At 40.1% G+C, this 18,794-nt stretch overlaps 1 pseudogene; it reads right to left on the bottom strand.

Moving 5' to 3' along the window:
- Window positions 1-6,407: 6,407 nt before the first annotated feature.
- Window positions 6,408-17,891, bottom strand: LOC120040564 (annotated as a pseudogene).
- Window positions 17,892-18,794: the final 903 nt, after the last annotated feature.

Genomic DNA, 18,794 nt, shown 5'->3' with positions numbered 1-18,794 from the left:
TTGTTATTTTATTGTGTTACTTTTTATTATTTTTTACTTTTGGTCATTTGCTCATTTTCTTAACTCTTCTTGAACTGTACTGTTAGTTAAGGGCTTGTAAGTAAGCAATTCACTGTAAGGTCTACACTTGTTGTATTCGGCGCATTTGACAAATAAAGTTTGATTTTATTTGACAAATTCAGGTATGTTTATCCCGTTTTTTTCTGTTTAAGAAACGTTTGTCTCTAGAGAGTTGAAAACAGCAGGTCTGGGACAGGTAGCACCTCCGGTGAACAGGTCAGGGTTCCATAGCCGCAGGCAGAACAGTTGAAACTGGAGCAGCAGCACGGCCAGCTGGACTGGGGACAGCAAGGAGTCATCATGCCAGGTAGTCCTGAGGCATGGTCCTAGGGCTCAGGTCCTCCGAGAGAGAGAAAGAAAGAAAGAAAGAGAGAAAGAGAGAGCATACTTAAATTCACACAGGACACCGGATAAGACAGGAGAAATACTCCAGATATAACAGACTGACCCCAGCCCCCCGACACATAAACTACTGCAGCATAAATACTGAAGGCTGAGACAGTATGGGTCAGGAGACACTGTGGCCCCATCCGATGATACCCCCGGACAGGGCCAAACAGGAAGGATATAACCCCACCCACTTTGCCAAAGCACAGCCCCCACACCACTAGAGGGATATCTTCAACCACCAACTTACCATCCTGAGACAAGGCCGAGTATAGCCCACAAAGATCTTCGCCATGGCACATCCCAATGGGGGGTGCCAACCCATGAATACGGCTGCACAGTATTGTCTCTTCTCGATGACGGTTATGATATCGTTTAGTACCTTGAGCGGGGTTGAGGTGCACCCATGACCAGCTCGGAAAACCACATTGCACAGCGGAGAAGGTTCATGCTGAAAGAGCTCTGATAGGTTGGAGGATGTCCTCCGGAAGTTGTCATAATTACTGTTTAAGTCTATGGAAGCCTTGAGAACCATGAGCCTCCTAGGTTTGTATTGAAGTCAATGACCCAGAGGAGGATGCAAAATAGTATGTTTTATTCAATTATTTGGTGATGTGATTATATTTAGTATAGTTTTATCCAAAAATGATTTTATTTGAATGTTTTACCAATTTATTTTCTTCTGAAACTCACTGAAAATCCCTTCCCACAATTATGTAAAGTTGGCTCGATGTCCTTTGGGTGCAGTGGAGGCTTCTCAGAGGAGGAAGGGGAAGACCATCCTTCTCTGAGCAGCCTCCACTGCACCCAAAGGACATCCAGCCAACATGACACAATTGTGGGAAGCATTGGAGTCAACATGGAGTCAGCATCCCTGTGGAAGGCTTTGGACACTTTGAAGAGTTCATTGAGGCTCTTCTGAGGGAAAAGGAAGAGGTTCCTAGTCCATATTAGGACGTTTATGTCGCTCCAAATGTTTGGTATGATCAGTGTATATATATATAAAGAAAATATTGCATGACCAAAAGCACAATTCTATTTTTGTAAAAATGAGACGAGTACGAGCATATGTGTGTTCTCTCATGAACTTTAAGTAGCCTGTATTTGATGTGATATACTCCTTTCGAGACAGGATTGTGTCACGGCACAGATCTGGGGAAGTGTACCAAAACATTTCTGCAGCATTGAAGGTCCCCATCGTCTTAAAAGGAAGAAGTTTGAAACCACCAAAACCCTTCCTACTGCTGGCTGCCCGGCCAAACTGAACAATCGGGGGAGAAGGGCCTTGGTCAGGGAGGTGACCAAGAACCCAATGGTCACTCTGACAGAGCTCCTCTGTGGAGATGGGAGAACCTTCCAGAAGGACAACCATCTCTGCATCACTCCACCAAGCAGGACGTTATGGTAGAGTTGCCAGACGGAAGCCACTCCTCAGTAAAAGGCACATGAAAGCCAGCTTGGAGTTTGCCAAAAGGCACCTAAAGGACTATCAGACCATGAGTAACAAAATTCTCTGGTCTGATGAATGCCAAGGGAGGAAACCTGGCACCATTCCTACGGTGAAGCATGGGTTTGGCAGCATCATGCTGTGGGGATGTTTTTCAGCGGCAGGGACTGGGAGACTCGTCAGGATCGAGGGAAAGATGAACGGAGCAAAATACAGAGAGATAATTTTAGAAAACTTGCTCCAGAGCACTCAGGACCTCAGACTGGGGCAAAGGTTAACCTTCCAATAGGACAACGACCCTACGCACAAAGCCAAGACAATGCAGGAGTGGCTTTGGGAGATGTCTCTGAATGTCCTTGAGTGGCCCAGCCAGAGCCCGGATTTGAACCCTGGAGAGACCTGAAAATAGCTTTGTAGTGACACTCCCCATTCAACCTGACAGAGTTTGAGAGGATCTGCAGAGAAGAATGGGAGAAACATGAGGATCCTGCTGCTGGTGTCCTCAAGGGCAAATTGACAGATTTTTCACCTAGTTGTCTTTGGGATTCAAACCAGAGATCTTTCGGTTACTGGCCCAACACTAGTAACCGCTAGACTACCTGCAGCAGGAGCCCCATGTTGACAGGAGAGCCCACCTTTATTTTTCCCTCATTATGAACATTCATATTGGTCAACAGTCAACCTATTGTGTGTATTGAACATTCATATTGGACTGTAGCAGCTAGCTAACTGGCTACTGATCAACCTATTGTGTGTATTGAACATTCATATTGGACTGAAGCAGCTAGCTATCTGGCTACCGATCAACCTATTGTGTGTATTGAACATTCATATTGGACTGAAGCAGCTAGCTATCTGGCTACCGATCAACCTATTGTGTGTATTGAACATTCATATTGGACTGTAGCAGCTAGCTAACTGGCTACTGATCAACCTATTGTGTGTATTGAACATTCATATTGGACAGCCTTACCTGTATAGTAGCACCAACACCCATCAGCCCAATCTCTTCTTGACGTCAAAGCTGCAGTGTATTGTTGGTATAGTTTTTGATGAATAATAATTCAAATTGTGAAAATAGAAGTGTACAATTTATATATATATATATATTTAATCAACTTTAAGATACTGTTTGCCTCTATGCAGATGTAGAAGCTGAATAGGAATATACATTATCAATAAATAGTTGATTGTTCTTTTTTCACATCATACTAAGAATACTGAGCCACAACCTGTAAATGTGACCATACTATTTATTTCAAGCCACATTAAGATGTCACCATACTATTCCTTTAAAGCCCCTCTGTCAGATATAAATCATCAGAGTGGGAAACCAACTGACATGGAAACAATGGAGCAAATGGATCACTATCAGAGTGTATTATGACATCAGATAGAACTACTCAGACATTCTAAATATCACTTGATTATCAGAGGGGTGTATTATGACATCATATAGAACTACTCAGACATTCCAAATATCACTTGACTATCAGAGGGGTGTATTATGACATCAGATAGAACTACTCAGACTTTCCAAATCAGGCTTCATCCATATCATGAAGGTGGACATTGATCCAACCATTTCAAAAGTAATGACCGGGCTGACGGAAACAGGATATACCTGTACACTTTTATTAATGCAGATAGACAATTTGTTAGTTTGTTTGACATGGTGGGGTCTTTTTGTGTCAGTAAAAATGTATGACCAAGAAATGGCGGTGGAAACTCATTTATCCACAAATATTTATATACTAAGCATCACATCTGTTTTAACTTGGAGTCACGTGATGATATGTTGTGTGGTCCTCCTTCTACGACTTGGGAAACCATGCAGTTTATTAGGCTACAGACAAAATAAGTTATGAACTTCACAGGGTGGTGAAACTGCATGTGATGAGCTTGATGCTCCTTTCCAATACATTTTGAGGGTCTTATTCTGGTGACATGATGATTGATGCTTGGCTGCCATTTGACAAATAAAATAATATCTCTCTCATCCATAATAATCTCATCATGTAGGTAGCCTACCAGCACTGTATATGTGAGCTGCTGACTACAGTGCACGGGACAAGAGCACGTTTTCTATTTTACACAAGTTTTAAAACCATCAGGGGAGTTGAAAATGTGATGGAAACCAATTTAACTTGTATTTTTCATTCGGTACATGGGAATTTAACAGCAAACGTTATTCTTCTTGTGCACTACGTCATAACGCAAAGCCTTTTATCCGCAATAAGTCTGTTTGATGCAAACATTTCTGATGGGAAAATGTGTATACCGTTTTCTGCAGATTTGAGAATATTCACATGGAAATCTGGCGCAAATTGCATGGATTTAGCAACGAAAGTGGATATTGATCCAACACCTGCCACGTATTCAAACCAGCCCACTGGGCACAGACGTCAGTTCAACATCTAGTTTCTATTTACATTTCTTTGATTCGTCAACTAAAGTGAATTCAACATGAAATCAACACAAAATGTCACCTGCCATTGGATTTAGGTTGCCAGTTCGTGAAAAATTTAAAATACCTGATATTCATGGCTTTTTCAAAATCCAATCAGTTTTCCACATTAATCAAACATCATCACATGGATTTGTTTTGTTGAAATGACGTGGAAACAAAGTTTATTCAACCAGTGGGTTGCTTGTAAATGACCCCAGGAAAGTGGAACGAGGAACTCTTCATTGAGACAATGATGAAACAGCAATCCATGGGAGAGTTGTGGTGGATATTATAAAATAAGGATCTGCTGGAGTCCAAGTCAAACCAAGATTCTTTATTTCTGAGCTCAGAGAGAATAACAGAGTTACACAGCGCAATGTAGACGGTCTGAATTCCGAAGCATTGGGTGATGAGCACATATCTTTATAGTTTCCTGTTCCTGGGCGGGACTTTATTCATACAAGGACGCAGGTGCAGCTGGTTTGCAACGCAGGATGATACTCCCAGGAACAGGAGATTATAATAGGTCAGTTTCACAAGGTTAGTATGTGGTGGTTAATTTCTGTATTACCAAATGAGGAGAGACAAACTTCACACACCAGTCAGAGTTATACTTAAAAACTTCACACACCAATCAGAGTTATACTTAAACGACATCTTTAATAATAAGATCTTTGCAATGACTTTCAACAATTCACTATTTCTAATGAACCGTTGAGAGTGGCAACACAATGGCTACTGAGATCTTTTATAGCAAAGATCCACCCCCTAGTCGACATAACAAACCACAGATATTAGGAACAGTTTACAAAGTGAGACTTTATAATGAGAAAGGAGTATCTCGTAGCCAGATAGCATTCGCTATAAATTATCATTCAGTTTGGTCCCTAAGACGAGGTTCTAATCTCGTTCCTGGTACTTCATAGCACAAAAACACCAACTCATCCAATGGCATAACTCAAATGTCAACTCTAGATACTCCCATCTCAAGTAAAACCCCTTCTTGACCCCACTCCTGGACAAGCTCACTGAGGGGAGTGAGCCTCTAGGTCATACACTATCCCAGGATAAGTGCAACATCAGAGAGGACATACAATGCTTCCAGACACTGCCATACACCTCCCCCCAAAGCCAAAGGAGGGAGACATTGTCCACAGACATTGTGGAAACCAGTAATTGGTTCCCCATTAATCACACCATCCCTTCACATAGTTTAACAGATACATTCACATATGAAGACAATGTTCCCTCCTATCCTCTTCCCTTCCTGATATTCTGCATAGCACCAGGGACATGTGAAAGACAAGCCTGACCTCTCCCCTCTCTGGGCCCCAGGTGACTGAGCCCCAGCTGAGGGAAGAAGTGCAACTACCAACACCAGAGTCCGAAGGGATACATTCTAATAACAAGTATATCACATCAGCATATTATGCAGATAAGACATCTTAATTATCTATGTTACCCAACTAATTCTGATTCATCCACCACAAGTCACATACTCAGATATGTGGACACATACAATTAACATTTTGCATTACAGAGTCTGTGAACATTTTCATTTCATTAAATCATCAGTGGGCCAACATTGCAAATGTAAACGACGGAACAAATGCATCACATCCAAATATCACTTGATTATCTGTAGTGCTGTAGGAATGACACCCAGATAAACACACACACAGTGTCAGAGTTAAAAAAAGGACCATTTAAAACAGAAGGAATCTGACCTACTCTATATTCAAACTGACCAACTCCATATTCAATTCATGTTTTCTAATAAAAACATACAAATATATGTTTAAGTATACTTTGTACAATTCAATATGGTAAAAAAAGGTAATCATTAGCAGTCAACAATATAAGACAATGGGAGCACTGTGTATGTTCTCTGATGAATTTAAAGTCAATGTGACGTGAAATATCAATATACACGCTAAGAGAAGTAATTTATCTCTCCTGTGTGGATTCTCTAATGACCTTTAAGTGACTGTGATGAGTAATATGTTTTCCCACAGTCTGAGCTTTTGTAAGCCTTCTCCTCTGTGTGCTGTCTCATGTGTTCTTTCAGGCTTGCAAAACCTTTCTACACTGGGAGCAGTGGTAAGGCTTCTCCACTGTGTGTATTTGCTCATGTCGTTTCAGGTCCCCTGACAGGTTAAAACTCTTTCCACACTGTGAGCAGTGGTAAGGATTCTCCCGTGTGTGTTCTCTCATGTATTTTCAGGTAGCTTTTCTGGTTAAAACTCTTTCCACACTGTGAGCATTGGTAAGGTTTCTCCCCTGTGTGTATTCTCTCATGTCGTTTTAGGTCCCCTAACTGGTTAAAACACTTGCCACACTGGGAGCAGTGATAAGGCTTCTCCCCAATGTGTATTCTCTCATGTATTTTCAGGTAGCTTTTCTGGTTAAAACTCTTTCCACACTGTGAGCATTGGTAAGGTTTCTCCCCTGTGTGTATTCTCTCATGTCGTTTTAGTTCCCCTAACTGGTTAAAACACTTTCCACACTGGGAGCAGTGATAAGGCTTCTCCCCTGTGTGTATTCTCTCATGTCGTTTTAGGTCCCCTAACTGGCAAAAACACTTTCCACACTGGGAGCAGTGAAAAGGCTTCTCCCTTGTGTGTATTTTCTCGTGTTGGTTTAGGTGTCCTTTCCTTTGGAAACTCTTTCCACGCTGGGAGCAATGGTAAGGCTTCTCCCCAGTGTGTATTCTCTCATGTTGTTTAAGCTCCCATAAGACGTAACAACCCTTTCCACACTGGGAGCAGTGGTAAGGCTTCTCCCCTGTGTGTATTCTCTCATGTCGTTTCAGGTCCCCAAACTGGTTAAAACACTTTCCACAGTTGGAACACTGGTGTCGTCTTGCTGGTTTGGACCTCCCTGGCTCTGGTTCCTCTGAGTCTGTTCTTTCTCCTGCCAAAGACAGTGTTTTTAAAAAAAATAGAGACCCGAATGAAACCTCCACATGATAAAACGGCCTTGCTACGAGGGTAAATCCTAATCAGATCCCTCAATAACCTGAGGCCAGTTTTAACAATCTTGGTGTGATTTTAAAACAAATGTTGTAGAGCTTCCTGGTAATTACTGATAATATGTTTACATTACTTATTTTATTAATTCTGTTTTACAAGTCAGAACACAAAAAACTAAACAGTTCTAGGACACTGAAGACACAGACGTCACTAGATTCCAATTGAGCAGGTGGTTCTAAATATATAACTTCCATAGCTGTATGATACAGAATGCGACCTACACACTTCCTTAAACATAAAATAAGTAAATAAGTAATTTTAAGTGGAAGTCCAAAACTTGTTTTTACGTCGAAGACACAAAGCACATCAGTAAAATCTCCCCGTTGTGGAAAGGGTTCGACACATGCTGTTTGAATTGCCCAATTTCTTATTTATACGTTCACAGATTTTCAAAATTTTGAGTATCGCTGATGTCATATTTTGGGTAAAGTAAAAAAATAAGGTGAAATATTTGGGTAAATGTTCCTAAAACTGATAGTTACTACAATGAACAAAAATATAAACACAACAAGTGTTGGATGTTTCGTGAGCTGAAAAAAAAGATTGCAGAATTTTTAACATCCCAGTTAGTGAACATTTATTCTTTGCCAAGATAATCAATCCACCTGACAGGTGTGGCATATCAAGAAGCTGATTGAACAGCTTGATTATTACACAGGTACACCTTGTGCTGGGGATAATAAAAGGCCACTCTAAAATGTGCAGTTCTGTCACACAACAATGCCACAGATGTCTCAGAGGGAGCGTGCAATTGGCAGACTCACCTACTCATTCAAGCGTTTTTCTTAACCTGTTTGGGGTGCAGCCCGACACCGGTACACTTATGACAACATCCAGCTCAAGTGCAGGGCGCGCAATTCAAAAGCTATTTTTTAAAAATATTTAACTTTCACACATTAACAAGTCCAATACAGCATATGAAAGGTAGACATCTTGTGAATCAAGCCAACATGTCCGATTTTTAAAATGTTTTACAGGGAAGACAAAATATGTAAATCTATTAGCTAACCACGTTAGCAAAAGACACCACTTTCTAACACCATCAGTTTTTACCTCCATCACCAGCTATCACTAATTCGACCAAATAAAGATATATATAGCCACTAACCAAGAAACAACTTCATAAGATGACAGTCTGATAACATATTTATTGTATAGCATATGTTTTTTTTGAAAAATGTGCATATTTATGGTATAAATCATAAATTACATTTCAGCTACAATCAGAAATTGCACCGAAAGCAGCCATAACATTTACAGACACCAACATCAAATACCTAATTACTCCTCATAAAACATATCTGAGAAATACATACTGTGCAGCAATTGAAAAACAGGATTCTTGTGATTCCAGACAATATCTCCGATTTATTAAATGTTTTACAGCGAAAACAAAATGTAGCGCTATATTAGCATAGCCACATTAGCCAGACACACTTGGGCGCGCACGACCAGTTGACATGCATGACAGATATATGAAATAACATTATAAATTGGGTCTTACTTTTGCTGATCTTTCATCAGAATGTTGATCAATGTGTCCTTTGTCCAGATGAGTCGTTGTTTGGATTCATAATGGCAACTTTCCACCTTAATTTAGCATGGGTACCGGTCCACTGGCACGGATCTGTCCAACATAAATAAATTCAGAGAACGGAACACGGCAAAACTCCCGAAAAAATTCAAATAATCTGATTAAACTATATTGAAAAAACATACATTACGATGATATGGTCTCATTTATCAACTAAAAACCGAGCCGGAGATTGTTCCCGTCCAAAACGGCAGCAAAACACAACCCAATGTCACTCCCAAGTCGCGCGTTTCAGACTTCCGGAATTGGTCGGTCACGCCAAAGAAATAGCTATTATTCAACCTCTAAACAAGATGAACACAAAATTCCTTCTCTCACACCCTCTTGACACCCAGAGGAAGGCGTCTGAAGTGTCCGTAGGGTCCTACGTCAAATGACCATGTATAGGCATAACGTTGAAGAGAGCAGAGATTTCTGACATTCTACTTCCTGGTCAGGGAAAGTGCTGCCAAATGACTTCTGTTCCACTCAGAGAAAAAATTTAAACGGTTTTAGAAACTAGAGACTGTTTTCTATCCAATAGTATTAATAATATGCATATTGTAAGAGCAAAAATTGATTAAGAGGCCGTTTGAAAATTGGCATATATTTTCCAGTTTTTCCAATACGCCCCCTGCAGCCATAACAGGTTAATTTTTACTATTTTCTACATTGTAGAATAATAGTGAAGACATCAAAACTATTAAAAAACACAAACGGAATCATGTAGTAACCACAAGTGTTAAACAAATCAAAATATATATTAGATTCTTCAAAGTAGCCACACTTTGCATTGATGACAGCTTTGCACACTCTTGGCATTCTCTCAACCAGCTTCACCTGGAATGCTTTTCCAACAACAGACTTGTAGGAGTTCCCAAATATGCTGAGAACTTGTTGGCTGCTTTCCCTTCACTCTGCGATCCAACTCATCCTAAACCATCTCAATTTGGTTGAGGTCGGGGGATTGAGTAGGCCAGGTCATCTGATGCAGCACTCCATCACTCTCCTTCTTGGTCAAATAGCTCTTACACAGCCTGGAGGTGTGTTGGTCATTGTCCTGTTAAAAAACAAATGATAGTAGGACTAAGCCCAAACCAGATGGGATGGCATATCGCTGCAGAATGCTGTGGTAGCCATGCTGGTTAAGTGTGACTTGAATTCTAAATAAATCACTGACATTGTCAACAGCAAAGCACCCGCACACCATCACATCTCCTCCTCCATGCTTCACGGTGGGAACCACACATGCGGAGATCATCCGTTCACCTCCCTCACATCTCACAAAGACATGACGCTCGGAACCAAAAATGTCCAATTTGGTCTCATCAGACCCAAGGACAGATATCCACCGGTCTAATGTCCATGGCTCGTGTTTCTTGGCCCAAGCAAGTCTCTTCTTCTTATTGGTGTCCTTTAGTAGTGGTTTCTTTGCAGCAATTCGACCATGAAGGCCTGATTCACACAGTCTCCTCTGAACTGATGATGTTGAGATGTGTCTGTTGCTTGAACTCTGTGAAGCATTTATTTGGGCTGCAATTTCTAAGGCTGGTAACTCTAATGAACTTATGCATCAGAAGTAACTCTGGGCCTTCCATTCCTGTGGTGGTCCTTAAAGTAATGATGGACTGTTGTCTCTCTTTGCTTATTTGAGCCGTTCTTGACATAATATGGACTTCGTCTTTTACCCAACAGGGCTATCTTCTGTATACCACCCCTACCTTGTCACAACACAACTGATTGGCTCAAACACATTAAAACCTGTTATGGCTAGGGGTTCCACTAGCGGAATGTTTTGACAACATCCGGTGAAATTGCAGAGCGCGAAATATATATATTTTTATTAGAAATATTTAACTTTCATGCATTCACAAGTGCAATACACCAAATTAAAGTTTAACTTCTTGTTAATCTACCCATCGTGTCAGATTTCAAAAAGGCTTTATGGCAAAAGCAAACCATGCGATTATCTGAGGACAGCACCCCATCAAACAAACACATGACAATCATATTTCAACCCGCCAGGCGCGACACAAAACTCAGAAATAACGATATAATTCGTGCCTTATCTTTGACGAGCTTCTTCTGTTGGCACTCCAATATGTCCCATAAACATCACAAATGGTCCTTTTGTTCAATTAATTCTGTCGTTATATCTCCAAAATCTCCATTTATTTGGAGCATTTGATTCAGAAAAACACCGGTTCCAACTCGCCCAGCATGACTACAAAATATCTAATAAGTTACCTGTAAACTCTGTCCAAACATTTCAAACAACTTTCCTAATCCAACTTTAGGTATTTTAAAACGTAAATAATCAATCAAATTTAAGACGGGATAAACTGTGTTCAATACCGGATAAAAACAACGTGAGGCGCGGGACCTGGAGCGCGCATCAAAACATTAGAGAGCACTAGACTGGACCCTCGTTCTGAATAGCCGTACTTCTTCATTTCTCTAAAGAAAAACATCAACCAATTTCTAAAGACTGTTGACATCTAGTGGAAGCAATAGGAACTGCAACAAAGTGCCACAGAAATCTATGTTCCCATAGAAAAACAATTGAAAACAGAGTCAACAACAAAATAATCCTCCTGGATGGTTTGTCCTCTGGGTTTTGCCTGCCAAATAAGTTATGTTATACTCACAGACATTATTTTAACAGTTTTAGAAACTTTAGAGTGTTTTCTATCCAAATCTACCAATTATATGCATATCCTAGCTTCTGGGCCTGAGTAGCAGGCAGTTTACTTTGGGCCGCTTTTCATCCGGACGTGAAAATACTGCCCCCTATCCCAATTAAGGAAAGAAATTCCATAACTTAACTTCTAAAAAGGCACATGTTAATTGAAATGCATTCCAGGTGACTACCTCATGATGCTACAGTTCTCCTTTAAGACACCATGCTACAGTCCTCCTTTAAGACTCCATAATGTTTCATCATTTGATGCTACAGTCCTCCTTTAAGACTCCATAATGTTTCATCATTAGCTGCTACAGTCCTCCTTTAAGACTCCATAATGTTTCATCATTAGATGCTACAGTCCTCCTTTAAGACTCCATCATGTTTAGAATGTGTCTGGAAGCGCTACTCTATCTATTCTACTCTTATCCTTTCGGTTTCCATAATATTTAATAATAATAATAATAATGTTATAATAGGTAATAACTAACTTTAATAACTAGGGTTAATACCTGCCTGGCGCCCCAACAAAATCTTTATCTTTACCCCCCTCTAACAATACCGCTACAGAATTAGCATAGTAGGCCATGTAATTTAAGGTTATCTGAAATATTTAGGACTAATTTATTCCTTGACACCCATTCTGAAACTAACTTTAGCTCTATGTTAAGTGTTGCTGTCATTTCAGTTGCTGTGGTAGCTAACGTGTACAGTGTTGAGTCATCCGCATACAGACACACTGGCTTTACTCAAATGTCGTTGGCATGTTGTTGGTAAAGATTGAAACAAGCAGGTGCCAAACAGCTGCCCTGGGGAATTCCTGATTCTACCTTGATTTTGTTGTACAGGCTTCCATTAAAGAACACTCTCTGTGTTCTGTTAGACAGGTAGCTCTGGGGCGGCAGGTAGCCTAGTGGTTAGAGCGTTAGGCCAGTAACCAAAAGGTTGCTGGATCGAATCCTCGAGCTGACAAGGTAAAACTCTGTTGTTCTGCCCCTGAACAAGGCAGTTAACCCACTGTTCCTAGGCCGTCATTGAAAATAAGAATTTGCTCTTAACTGACTTTCCTAGTTAAATAAAGGTAAAATAGAAATCAAACACCGGTGACATGTCATTGTTGATTTTTTTTTAACCAAAAATGAATTGAAGGTGCTCCAAAGATTTTTACAATCATTCTTCATGTCATTTATCTTTGTTTCATAAAAAAATATTATTTACATCGACAACATAGGAATCACTACAAAAGATTGTATGACCTCTTTTACACAATATTAGGCCCAGCCTTTGGAACTGTGGTTTTCCTAGACATGGCTACTATATTGTGATCACTACTACTGATGGATCTGGATACTGCTTTCAAACACATTTCTGCAGCATTAGTAAAGATATGATCAAAACATGTTGATGATTACATTCCTCTACTGTTTGTAACTACCCTGGTAGGTTGACTGATAACCTGAACAAGGTTGACGGCACTGGTTACAGTTTGAAGCTTTCTCTTGAGTGGGCAGCCTGATCACAGCTTTCCTCCAGTATTAGTTAATTAATGACCAGTGTCTGGAGTTTAGTTTTCCTGTTCTACAGTCTTGTAAAGATAGGGGGGTTGACTGGGACAGGCAATGTAACATCCATAATATTTTGAGAAAATGTTTTTGAAAAACGAGCACCTTACATAGGATCATCTTAGAACTTTCTCTCTAAAGCTAACTTTCATCAAGGTTTTATATGGTCTATTGGTTTCTCTCTTTTAATTGGCAGTATCCTTTTTCAGTGTTATGATATTCATAACATCCATATCCACCAGTCTATATTCCTGTCAACTAACAGAACTCTGCTGGTTGTCCTGGTAACAGATACCAGTCCATCTTCCTGTCAACTAACAATAGTCATGTCTCTCTCCTGTGTTAACGAGAACATCAAACCGATTGTAAACTTATGATCTTCTATTGCAATCACAGAGTCTTACAAGAGGCATGAATATGTCTAAAAAGGGCCTAAAATGGCCACTTCATCATGATTTTATAAAATAATGTTTGTGTTGCAAATGTGAAAGGGTAGTTTCACGAAATGGGTGCCTTTTGTGTCCCTTTGATATTTAATGTACAAAATATGCAACAATATTGAATTTGAAAAGCCTGCTATATTAGATGAGGTGCACTTTAATGTCGACCACATGGAGAATTCGATTAATCTAATTTAAAAGTCCCAAAAATATATGTACCAACAGCAGATGGCCCCTGAAACAATTCCTACAGTACAGAACAACATATTCAAGTGTAGAACTTCAGTAGAATGCCCCTTTAAAACCACACATTAGTTCAACAACAGTTTGTGCCCCTATTTAAGACAGTACTCACTGGTGTTAATCTGATATTCTGTCTCCTCCTCTTTCACTCCCAAAACGTCTTCCTCCTTCACCTTTATTGAGATAGAAACTTTTAGAGAGGAAGAGGATGCTATCTCTTCTTTCACTGTAACAGCCTCCTCTTCTTCCACTATAACAGCCTCCTCTTCTTCCACTATAACAGCCTCCTCTTCTTTCACTGTAACAGCCTCCTCTTCTTTCACTATAACAGCCTCCTCTTCTTTCACTATAACAGCCTCCTCTTCTTTCACTGTAACAGCCTCCTCTGCTTTCACTGTAACAGCCTCATCTTCTTTCACTGTAACAGCCTCCTCTTCTTTCACTGTAACAGCCTCATCTTCTTTCACTGTAACAGCCTCCTCTTCTTTCACTATAACAGCCTCCTCTTCTTTCACTGTAACAGCCTCCTCTTCTTTCACTATAACAGCCTCCTCTTCTTTCACTATAACAGCCTCCTCTTCTTTCACTGTAACACCCTCATCTTCCACGACATTGTTCAGTCCCAGAGCTTCTTTCTCCATACAGCAGACCCCCTCTTCTTTAGCAGGGGAGGAGTAGTTTAGTGAGCTCATGGTCGGGGATGTTAGCTAGTTAGTTAGCATTAGCGACTAGCCTAGTGCTAGGCTCAGTATCAATCTTAAACAAGTTTGCAAATTGAACAAGCAAATTAGGCTAAAGGTCATCAGTTGATAAATCAACAGAAATGTGTTTAAAACACTGAGATTAGCTAATGTACACAAACACGGTGTAACGCGTCAATCTTTCAGTTTTATGTTGGCTAGCGAGCTACCGAGGTGGTTGAAAGAGTAGCCGTGTTGTTGTTCCTGAAGAAGCGTCCCGTCCAGTCCATTATACGTCACGCAAGAAGCATCACCTGAAAGACGCATATCGCCATCTGCTGACTGGAGTGGGTAACGCAGTTTGGAAACAACAGTTACTACACTTTTGTATTGGAAAGAACGTCATAATAATTTATCAATAAGCTGATATATTTTCTCTTACGTCTTACAAATAATACGCTCCTGTACACAGACGTAGAAGCTTAATATGAATATGTAGATGATGAATAAATACATCTATGAATAGGTAGTGTTTTAATACAGATTTGCTCTGTTTATTTTCACATTCGTTTTTATCTAGATGTGACGGTACTTTTACCTTAAAGCCACTCTCTATAAGATACAAATCATACTGTAAACAATAGAGCAAATGCATCACATGTAAATAGCACTTGATTATCTGTGGTGCTTTACACTGAGTCTACAAAACATTAAGAACACCTGCTCCTTCCATGACTTAGACTGACCAGGTGAATCCAGGCTAAAGCTATGATCCTTTATTAATGTCACTAGTTAAATCCACTTTAATCAGTGTAGATGAAGGGGGGAGTCAGGTTAAATAAGGAATTTTAAGCCTTGAGACATGAGACATGGATTGTGCATGTGTGCCATTCAGAGGGTGAATGGGGAAGACAACATATTTAAGTGTCTTTGAACGGGGTATGGTAGTAGGTTCCAGGCTCATCGGTTTGTGTCAAGAACAGCAAAGTTGCTGGGTTTTTCCAGCTCAACAGTTTCCCAAGAATGGCCCACCATCCAAACAGTGGCGGTCAGTGCCATTTAAGATGAGGCAGGACGATTTGTTTATTCATGGCCTTATTTCTATTACAGCATGTTAGATGACTGCCAATCATATTCCATTCACCCTGTTCAATGTAACAGCGATAGGTTTAGGCTACTACATGATACTAACATTTCCCCTATACCAATCATAAGGTTGCTACAACCTAGTCTATGAATGAAAGTTTAGAATATAGGTGCACACTGGTCGAGAGAAACACTTGAGGTGACAGACAGTGACACATGGACAGACAGTGACACATTCAATACTGCCTTGCACACTCTCGCCTGCATCTAGCTGAAATAGGATTCTATTGGACAAATTCAGGTATGTTTATCCCGGTTTTGTTCCATTTAAGAAACGTTTGTCAACAGAATCGGCTGAATGAATTCACCGCTGATGACGCGTAAACACAGTTCACTTTCACAACTGCCACGTTGTATTTCCTCTCACATCAATTCGCTCACCTTTTCCCTTCGCTTGTGGATGTCAATGCACAACACATCAGCTGTAGGTGACCAGGAGAAAAAACCTTTCCAAACCAAACCATTTCATAACTGCTACACACAGCCTACATCATTGTCGCCATATTAGCTAAAGTAACGTCATAGTCAACACAGCTAATATAACGCGTTAGTAAACCTGCTACAATCATGACAGAGCTCCTCTGTGGAGATGCTACATGCTTCATCATTAGATGCTACAGTCCTCCAACAATGGGTGTCATATGAAGCTTTACCACTTGCTCTGTAATAGGAGTAGTATTTTTCCTCGACTCACCTGTGTCCCCGCACATTGACTCTGTACCAGTGCCTCCTGTATATAGCCTCCACATTGACTCTGTACCGGTAATACCTGTATACAGCTTCGCTACTGTTATTTTGCTGCTGCTCTTTAATATTAATTATTTGTATTTTATACATAACACTTATTTTTCTTAAAACTGCATTGTTGGTTAAGGGCTTGTAAGTAAGCATTCCACTGTAAGGTCGACACTTAAAATTTGATTTGATTTGTATTTTGATTTCATTCATACATTTCTTACATGAATTTATTAATATACAAAATATAAATATTGAAAATATAAATGTTTCGATTTTTTATATATATTGTTTAACATAATATACTTTAAGGGTATATTAGTTCCAGGATCTCTGCTAGTGTTAAAGTTATGGGCCATTTAATACAGAGAAATTAGCATAGTAGGACCTGTAACTTAAGGTTACCTAACACAACCCCGGTTCTATGATATTATAAGCCTCGTTAGGGGCGGAGTCTAGGGAGATCCAATCAAACAACATCTGTCAAGCAACAGCTACTAGCAGATGACTTCACTTCCTATATAAGGGCCATAGTCTCTCCCGTCTTCACATCTAAGTACGTTTGTCTTCCATGTGTGAAAGGTAACCTAGTCAACTTCCAACTACCATAGAGCTCATATACTCTCCGATGCCAAGTCTAGACAGGATCATCCCTCAGAGGTCCCCACTCTACTCACCGTATGTGTAGTGATGTCCAGTCAGTAGAACCTCATGAAGGTACATCACCACAACATGCTGCATTACAGATCTCTTGAACAGAGATGCCTTTGAACCATGCCTATGTTGTAGCCATACCTCTGGTGGATTGAGCCATCAAGCCCTCCGGAGGTGTCAGATCCTTGCTACTATAGAACCTCATGATGGTATTTTTTAATTTGTATTTATTTCACCTTTATTTAACCAGGTAGGCCAATTGAGAACAAGTTCTCATTTACAACTGTGACCTGGCCAAGATAAAGCAAAGCACTGCGACAAAAACAACAACACAGAGTTACACATAAACAAATGTGCAGTCAATAACACAATAGAAAAATCTATGTACAGTGTGTGCAAATGTAGAAGAGTAGGGAGGTCATCTCAAGGACTCAAGGACTGGAATCATCTCAAGGACTTCATCAGACTGACACTAGTGGAAGTCGTCTCGAGAATTCCAGAAAAATCTGTTTGGTCCTACGCGATGTATATATTTCACTTATACACTAACTTCATCCGTGCCGAGGATGATGCCTGGATAAAAAAGGATTTTCCTCATTGGCTGGTTGTTCTGGAGCAGCCAGGACCTTCTGCCTGAAACTGAAGTGCTGTGTGTTAAAGCATGTACAGTTTATGTCCTTCTTTGTTGAACAAAGACAACTGACATCCCCAGACATCAGCTCACCAGGAGCCATGGTGATGACCTGGTGTATTCTCATGGTGGAGGGCAACGCTTTTATGGGTCTTGGCATCATCTCCATCGCACGTTCAACATCGGCACTCTTCACACAGAACAGCTTCACTGACGTGTTTGTCTGATGGAGGCCTTGTAAAGCTCCTGTGCATCGCTGACATCACGGCCCTTAGCCACCAACCTGTCTGCCGTTCTCTTCAACATTCACGATGTGGACTTAGTGGTCAAGTTCCTCAGTGCTCCTTTCCTCTCCTTGCTTCTTTTGTATGCTGTTCTCCACTGTTTACGCTTCTGATGCTGGTCTGTCTCACTTAATAAATCAATTATATTTTCTTTTTCCCCCTGAATCTTGCCCAACTCTCCTACCACCAGACTGTAGACTGAGGGACAGAGCTAAATTGTGTGATTTTAATCAATAATCATGCATTTATTTGATAAAAATACTTTCTCAACAAAATAACACAAATTTATGTTTGCATTAAATGATGTGCACATTTTAATATTAATTTCCCAGGTAAAAATGTATTGAAACGCCTGGGGGACATGAAACAATTCTTGGTGTCAGTTAAAAAAATATGATTTTGTAATAAGAAAGTTTAAATTAACGCTATATTTATTTCAATTCATTATACTGGACATTTCATTTTATAAACAAAATTAGTCAGTGGGACTGAAATATTACCAGAGCTCAAGAATGACCCAAATACTGTTAGAATATAATTGTTTTCTCTGTCTGTTATTTTTTCACATCTAAATGTGGCCATACAACTCCCTTAAAGTGAAGGTAGCTAAATGTAACCACATGTAACATATGGATCTGCATTAGTATAGCATCACAAGTCCCAATACAAAGTTACACCTCTCTTTTCTATTTTTAGAGTACATCAAACCGATCAGAATTCCAAAGAATGCCGAAGTCATGTCAGAAAGTTTTTTTACAGGCTGTGATGTAATATGGAGGACCCGGCTA

Source organism: Salvelinus namaycush, unplaced genomic scaffold, assembly GCF_016432855.1.
Source record: "Salvelinus namaycush isolate Seneca unplaced genomic scaffold, SaNama_1.0 Scaffold363, whole genome shotgun sequence".
Lineage (NCBI taxonomy): Eukaryota > Metazoa > Chordata > Actinopteri > Salmoniformes > Salmonidae > Salvelinus > Salvelinus namaycush.
The sequence above is the reverse complement of the archived record's forward strand: the minus strand, read 5'-3'. Positions and strand labels throughout refer to the sequence as shown.